Below are 8,399 nucleotides of genomic sequence, written 5' to 3' on the forward strand. Positions count from 1 at the left end.
GGCTGCGCTCGTGTGCGCTCGCCGCCGCCGCCGCGCGCCTTTGAGTCAGCAAACTCCGCCGCTGGCCCGCCGGCTGGTGCGATCTGCCCAGCCCTGCCGTAAGTGACAGAAGACCTGCCGCGGAGGCCTCCCCAGCACCGGGAGTGGGCACCTCGGCCGGGGGACTAGCCGACCGCCCCTTCTTTCCCACAGGAAGACGTGGGGCCCTTCCAGCTGCGCTCAGGTGCCGACTCCTAGCAGGCTGGGAGGAGGTTTGAGTCCCCTGGGGTTGGAGCCCGGGAGCTGCCTCCTTTCCATGTGAGATGTGCTGGGGAGGAAGAAATGGTTGACTTGTAACTAGGGGAGATAGAGGGATGAGTTGAACTAAAGATTGGTGGCCAAAAAGAACCCCGGGGAGAGGGCGGGGCAGAGGTGGAATCTCCGATTCCAAATTAGTGCTGTGGCATCTTCCACCTGGCCGGGTTTGGGTTGGTATTTTTGTTTTCTTTTCTAATTCAGGAAAAGGTAGCTTTGAGTTTAGAAATCCGGAGGGATAGGCAAGATTTTTTTTTTTTTTTCCGTGGGATTGTGGGATTGATGGAAAACGCTGGAGAGAAAATCCACATTGTCAGGTTTGGTGACACAGGAAAGCAACAGCCTGTTTTTCAGTTCTGGATGCATCATACTTTTCTAAAATTACACGGATTATTGAGGGGGATGGTCGCAGAATGTAGAGCAACATGTCCTGTTTGAAAGGAAGGGCTTTTATTTCTGCAAAGCACATTTATATGTAAGAATAATGGAATCAGAAATTGAGAGCAGGAGGGAGGTTTCACGTGATTTCCATCAAACCTATCATTGTACTGAAGGAGAAACTAAGGTCTGGGAGGAAAGTGCAGGGACAGCCAAGTGGGAGCAGAAGGAGGCCCAGAACCTGGTGGGCTTCCGACTTCCACTCCAGAGTTCTGCCTGCCCCACCCTATTTTGGGAGCAGTGGGCCCAGGGTTTGGAATGCAGACACTGTGCTTTTTTTCCTGGGATCTGGCTAGTTCCTGTGGGGTGTGGGTCCCAGTGACATGGGACTCTTCGAACCATTGGTCCATCTCTGATAGGGCTTCTGAATGGGAGAATGGAGGTGAGATTGAGGTGTCTGCCATCACTTCCAGTGACGCTTATTCCTAAGGCAGGTGTACAGCTGGACCTTGATTGATTGTGGTGCTGGGGATGGATCCTAGGCCTTTGAGCATGCTAAGCAAGTGCTCTACTGCTCCACCCTCCAGACCCCCTTTATTTATTTTTAAAGGAGGAGTTGACTAAAGGATAGGGCAGCCTTGAATAAAGATTGAAAAGTAAAATATACTTAGAAATATATAAATATATGGAAATGTGAAATTATGATTAGCAACGACTTCTGTTTAACTGATCATCTTGTTTCTTCTGCCAGTCCATTTTGTTTTCACTTTGCAGTTAAAGAAATCCGTGTTGACAGAGTAGCTCAGGCTGACCCTGCCTTTCAAGGAGGTGGCTCTTGGTGGTGGTGATGAGTCTCTTGCCTGTGACCTATTGCTTCTCTCACCACTGCTTTGGGCTGTGCTGCCTACTTCCTCTTATTTTACTATTGAGGAGTCGTTCTTAGTTTGGCATCCAAAAAATAGAAATAAACAACTTCATTGTTTGCCAAATGAAAGTGTTAATTCAAGAGAAACATTTGTGTTCTGCTACAAAAACTTCCACTTGATTTTAGAGCACTCTTGATCTTTCCACAGACCCAGCATTACATTACTTTCATTTTAAGGATTTACTTTGCTAGTTAAGTCATGGTTTCTTTTTCTTTTTTTTTGGTGTCGGGCTGTGGTTTAACAGCTACTTGTGAAAGCAAAGAACTGGTTGAGATCAGAGTTCAGCCTACAAGGTCTTTCATGTTTAAGAGTGGCAAAGAGGGGGCTTTGGTCAAGGTCATCATTGACTCCATGGGAAATTCTTCAAATTTTGGACTGCTTTTGCCAAATGTCTGTCTTATCTCCTAGAGTTCTAGTAGGTATGAATTAACACACATGTTTTCCAAATCCTGTTCCAACACCTGGTTGTATAGGGTAGTGGTTATAACTTCTGGTTTTAGACCCAGCTGAGTTGAAATCTTGGTACAATTGCTTGCTAGCTGAGGTGTTGTGGCCATAACATTTTTTGTCTTTTCTTCCGAAATGAACAAACAAACAAAAGGTAATGATAATCCTTCCCCCTTCCAGAGTTAATGACATTACCTGCTATTTATTGAGTAATTATTACAAGCCAAGCATTGCAAGAGGACTTTTTATGGGCCAGGAACGTAGCTCAGTCAGTGGTAGAGCACTTGCTTACCATGTTCCATTCTCAGCATCCCCCCAAAGAGTTTTTATATGGCAGTTTAATTAAGCCTCACAAAAAACTTATGAGGCAGATTCTGTTATTGCCTTTGGTTTACATCTGAGGAAGCTAAAGAATCAAGGTATTTATGACTCCCCAAACTCCTAACTCACAATTTTAACCCCACCCAGCCAATATGCCCCAGATTTAATAAAACATAATAATTATTTAGGGGTCAGTGTGTACTAGGCCCTGTATCAAGTGGTCTTGAGATAGGTATTATTTTTATCCTTCTCCTCTTTATTTTTACAGTTGAAGAAACTGAGGAACAAAGCCCTAGATCAAATAACTAGTAGATCCTCCTTTTGAACTAGACAGTCCTGCTCTAGAGTTGGTATTCTTAGCCACTCCCCTGTGAATGACTGTAAAGGGCTTCCAAAGGCAAGGGCAACTCTTATTGGTACTTCCATTTATTTTCCCTAAGTAACCACTCCCCACTCCCAGTTTCTGCAGAGGATGCTCTTAGTTCTGTAGATGATTCCGTTCTAATTAAGACTTTGTGATTACATACATTTTTGTTGTTGTTGTATTTTGTTTTTAAAAGCCAATGGTAGGCCTTGGGTATCTTGATCCTGGGGATACAGAGATAGGCTTTATGGAGTCTGTGACCACCACCCCTGCAAATGTGTGATTCCTTTAAAAAAAATTTTTTTTTTGGCCAGGTGTGTTGGCACATGCCTGTAATCCCAGCGGCTGGGGAGGCTGAGACAGCAGGATTTCGAGTTTAAAGCCGGTCTCAGCAAAGGTGAGGCACTAAGCAGCTTAGTGAGACCCTGTCTCTAAATAAAATACAAAATAGGGCTGGGGATGTGGCTCAGTGGTTGAGGGCCCTGAGTTCAATCCTTTGTACGGAAAAAAAAAAAAGTATATGATCTGATGTTTACACACAAAAGTGTATTATTCTAGGGGAGAGGATCCATAATTTCAGATCCTAAAAGGGTCACTTGTTATGGAAAGACAGGTTGGTAATAACTTGTGTTCCACTTATCTCTGTTTATAAGTGAGGCAACTGAGGTCTGGTGGATCGGCAGAATAACTTAATCTGAATTATGCAGCAATTAGAGGTGGACATGGGACTCACACTAAGTTCTCCTGGCTTCTAATCTCATATTCTCCCTATAGCACCCCTGCCTGGGTGAGGGTTGGTCTCTACTTGAGTGAGGGACCCGTCCTCAGAATTTCTAGGTGAATATTCCCAGTTATCTTTTCTACTAATTTCAAAGGTTTGTCCCAGCCCCCACTCCTGAAGGCAGGAGTTGTCTGTGTTAAGAAAACTGCTTAAAGCAGAAGGTCATTTACCCTAGATTATGTGGCCTTCAAGCACTTAAAAACAATTAGCATTTGTTACTCAGTTAAATTTTATTTCTTAGGTATAAGGCAAAACTAATTTTGTCCCCCTTCATGAATGTCTAGCATTAACAGTCCATGTCTCCTTCTCTTGTATAGCTTAGAGATGTCTATATTCTCTTGCATTCCTGAAATCTGGCAGTTAACAGTGGAACTTATATTGAACTACATATGTAGATGGTCTTGATTCTTTATTTTTACCCCCTCCCAGGGAGTCTGGATCCTTAGGAAAATAAGAAGGGATCCAGGTACAGTGGGCGCATGCCTGTAATCTTACCGATTTGGGAGGCTGAGGCCAGAGGATTGCAAGTTTGAGGCCAGCCTGGGCAACTGAATGAAAACCTGTCTTAAAACGAACAAACATAAAAAGGTCTGGGGATATAATTCAGTGGTAGAGTGCCCCTGGGTAAATCCCCAGTACTGGGGGAAAAAATAAGAAAAGAAAGTCTCCAGCACTTTTCTGATTCAGCCTGGAAATTTCCTAATATATCCCTAATGGCTACCAGAGTACCCTCTATTAGGAAGCTCTGGTTTTCTGGGAATGGAAGAACATAAAAGGGAGTGAGGGAAATAAAAGAGGGCACCAAAGGCCAGAGACAAGGAGAAGCATAGAGCTTTGTGACTTGCTTCCAGGAACATTTTGTTTGTTTGTCATGATGCCATGTTTTAGGAAAGAGATGGGGACACCTATTCAGTACTCACCATGTACCACACACTGCCCTGGGCATTGATTTACATTATCTCATTTAGTCCTGTGAAATAGGAATTGTAGTCATTTTCTATGGTTCAGAGAGATTTTATAACTTGAACAGGTAGAGGAGATAGAAATTGAACCCATAGTTATTTACATACCCATTTTCCAGCCCTCAATTTTAAAATTTCCACCTGTTTGCTTTTGGAGCCAAGATGGCTCTCTCTCTGATACCACTATTAAGGGGACTTTTTTTTTTTTTTTTTTTTTATGCTACCTCAAATAGACTAGATATCTTTCTTTTGGTGTTAATCTCTTTGTGTTTTTTTTTTTTNTGACCTCAAACTTGTGATCTTCCTTCCTCAGACTTCCAAGTTGCTGGGATTACAGGTATGTGCCACCATGTCCAATTTAAGGGAAAAATTTAAAAGCCATACTGAGTACATTATTCAGTCCGGGGACTCAGATTCCATGGAGGTCTTCAAAGGCTGTAATTTGGGGGCTGAGTTTTAATTTTTTCACTGACATTGTGGACAAGCAGACCTTTGTCTTGGTTTATTTACAAAAACCATGAGGTAAATGTAAAACTTCAGAGCATTTTAATTTTGAGATCACTGTTGCCAGGTTATTTCCATCCCCCTTTTTCTAACCTCCTTTCCCATTTTTTTTTTCCATCTCAAATGTGTATTTTCCTTCTTTGTGCCTCTTTGTGCCTGATTTTGCTCAGAACCCTGTGGCATTTGGACGGATTTCCTGAGTATCAGAGAAAATGTGGACAGACACAATTTAAGCCTCAAGTGTCATTAGACAGCGGTCATCGGTATGGGGTGCTTGCCCTGACATGGCATTGAGAGCCCCTCCTTTACACTCAGGAGACAGACCCCACCTAGCCTGACCCCAGCAGGGACAGCAGGAGCCCTAAGAGGAACTGTGCCTTAGTATGGTGTTTTCCATGTGGCCTACCTGTGGCTGGCCTCCTCTTTCACATCCTTGCACTTGGTCTCAAGCATCCTACAATCCAGCCTGACCCAGCCATGCTAAGCACAGCCCGAGACCCTTGTGTGGTCTTACTGACCTTGGTGTTGGTTACCCTTAGCCTTTATTTTTTTCACCAGCACCGCTTCATTCCCAGGGTGCACCATGATTTCTGCCCCTCCCTGCTTCTAGTTCCCGTGACCCTTTTTGCTGCACATATAGAAAGGCTGTGCTTAGTCCCCTAAGCCCAATTTTGCCATCTCTAGGTAGAAGTTATTTCTGATGATCTTGGAAACAAGAGAGAAGGTGTTGGTAGGGGCGTGGGGGTGAGTGAGAGAGGGAAGAGAGGTGAAGATAACACTGATTTGGATTCTCAGCTAAGATCAGCTGCTGCGAGTGAAACGCATTGGCTCTTGTGGTGGCAGATCCTATAAGAATTTGCAGTAATAATAAGATTTACGGTACTTGTCAATTTTGTCCCTTTGTGCTTTAGTTATTGCTGGTTATATGGTTATGAGGAAGAGGGACCCCCTAAAGTTAGTGCCAGCAAGTTGGTGGCTTATTGTAAGGCTCAAAGGCAACTGTTTGGACCTGAAAAGTCAGACACCGCAGTTACCTTTTATCATGCTTCCCAAGGGCTGCAGAGCCCTTAACTGCCGCTCCCAGTGCCTGTCCCTGGGATTTCTCTACTTGTAATCGGTGTGGCCAACCTGGGATTTTCCACTCAAGTGCTTGCCTTCCTCTCATGCGCTCTTTTTTTGGTAATATTTTAATTGTAGATGAACACAATGCATTTTATTTATTTAAAGTAGTTTTTAGTCGTCAATGGATCTTTATTTTATTTATTTATCCGTGGTACCGAGGATTGAACACAGTGCCTCACACATGCTAGGCAAGTGCTCAACCGATGAGCCACAACCCCAGCCCTTCTTTCTTTCTTTTGGTCTTCTTTCTTCCTTTTCTTGGCACTTGGGATCAAACCCAGGAGCATTCTACCTCTGAGTTATCCCCAGTCCTTACTTTATTTTGAGACAGGGTCTCACTGAGTTGCTGAGGCTGGCCTCAAACTTGGAATCCCCCTGCCTCAGCCTTCCAAGTTACTGGGATTATAGTCCTGTGCCACCATGCCCAGCATATCTGTGATTTTTTTTTAAATATATTTATTTTTTAGTTGTAGGTGGACACACAGTATCTTTATTTCATTTTTCTTATGTGGTGCTGAGGATTGAACCCAGTGCCTCATGCATGCTAGGCGAGCACTCTACCACCAAGCCACGATCCCAGCCCTGTGATTTTTGAATATAAGAATGATCTGGGACACTTGTTAAAGCCAGTTTCTGGGACTCAGTGTTCTTTCTAATCCAGTAGTTCCAGGATGAGACCTGGGAATCTTTATCTCATTCTGGATGATCTAAGGGTGTGACAAATACTGGATAGACTGGTTTTATTCATTTCCATGACTTTAAATCATTGATAGATCATCAACTCTCTAAAGAGCACCATGACTTTAAATCATTGATAGATCATCAACTCTCTAAAGAGCAGATGTCTGGCTTTCTTTTGAGACCTCCATGTTTAGACATTTAACAATGAATTTGACTGTGGCTCCATGAATATATCTCAAGTCATCTCAGATGAACTTGCCCAACACGGTGATCTTCCTCTCTCCAGTTTTGTGAAGCCTAAAACTTGACAGCTTGGAGTCTTCTGTAAGAAAAAGAACACAGAGTGAAGAATATAAAATGAGCTGTGTGAACATGGAAGGGGAACAGTGCAGATGTGGGTTCATGACTTTGAGCTCCTTCAGCATCTTGGTCATCTTGACTCTGTTCCTACTAGCCTCCAGCAGTCTCCTGTGCCGCCCCCGTCTGAACAATCCCTGTGCCATCCATTATGTCTCTTCTTCTCCCCACACTTGAGCTTTCTCAAGGTCTTGATTGCCCTCTCTGATCCTATTTCTGCTTTCTTCCCCTTTGTCTCAGGTTGTAGCCCTCATGTACATTGACATCAATTTCTGGTGAATCTCTCGTTCCCTTCTAATCCAAAGACAGCCGAGTAATCTTTTTTTTTTTTTTGTACCAGACATAGAACCCATGGGCACTTAACCACTGAACCACATCCAAGCCCTTTTTTGTATTTTATTTAGAGACAGGTTCTCAGTAAGCTGCTTAGGGCCTTGCTAAGTTGCTGAGGTTGGCTTTGAACTCACCATCCTCCTGCCTCAGCCTCCAGGCCGCTGGGATTACAGGCATGTGCCACCGCACCTGGCCCTGAAAATTTTTTTTTTTTTTAAAGAGAGAGAGGTAGAGAGAGGTAGAGAGAGAGAGAATTTTAATATTTATTTTTTAATTATCGGCGGGCACAACATCTTTGTTTGTATGTGGTGCTGAGGATCGAACCCGGGCCGCACGCATTTCAGGCTGCCGCAGTCCAGCTGCAGCAGAATAATCAGGGGGGGTGACGAATAACTTCTGTAGCTTGATACAGCAGGAGTGGGAGCCCTTTATTGCAGGACAGGAGCAGTATTTATACATTCCACACAGCTTATCTAATTAGCATAAACTAGATACATCAGTCAACCAATCAGGAATCTCTACACTTAATGGCCCGGTTTTGTTACTTCTCAAACCACTCCCTCTGACATTTTGCCAGGCACCATCCAGACTTGTTTAGGAACTTTAACATTCCCCTGTCAAAATGCCAGGTGTTATTTTGACTTGTTTACAGACTCTAACATTTCCCCCTTTTGTTTAATTTAAATAATGACCATAGTGGTTTTTACTAGAAACACCATAAATAACCTGCTACAAACACAAGGGAAGGATACAAAATGCCACAATACCAAGCCAATTGATGGCTCCATGCAAGAAGCCCTTGGAAAAATTATACCAGCAATGACACTGTTAGCAAAGATACTGAGTTACAATTTGTTATAGATTACAGTTTGTTGTCTCAGTCCAGGTAAAGCAGTGTCTCAATAGATTAACTCACAGTCCAGGTAAAT

General features: G+C 43.4%; 1 protein-coding gene across 5 annotated transcripts in view; it reads left to right on the forward strand.

Annotated features, from left to right (window-relative positions):
• Window positions 1-8,399, forward strand: part of Snx10 (sorting nexin 10) — a 167,324-nt gene continuing 158,925 nt past the window's right edge. For 3 of the 5 annotated variants that reach the window (XM_048786371.1, XM_048786373.1, XM_048786372.1), the window contains exon 1: window positions 7-223. The gene's annotated coding sequence lies outside the window, so the exon portion shown is untranslated. Of the gene's footprint in view, window positions 224-8,399 lie in introns of all 5 variants that reach the window. The other 2 variants (XM_048786367.1, XM_048786368.1) reach the window with 2 other exon arrangements.

This window comes from Marmota marmota, unplaced genomic scaffold, assembly GCF_001458135.2.
Source record: "Marmota marmota marmota unplaced genomic scaffold, marMar, whole genome shotgun sequence".
NCBI classification, from domain to species: Eukaryota; Metazoa; Chordata; class Mammalia; order Rodentia; family Sciuridae; genus Marmota; species Marmota marmota.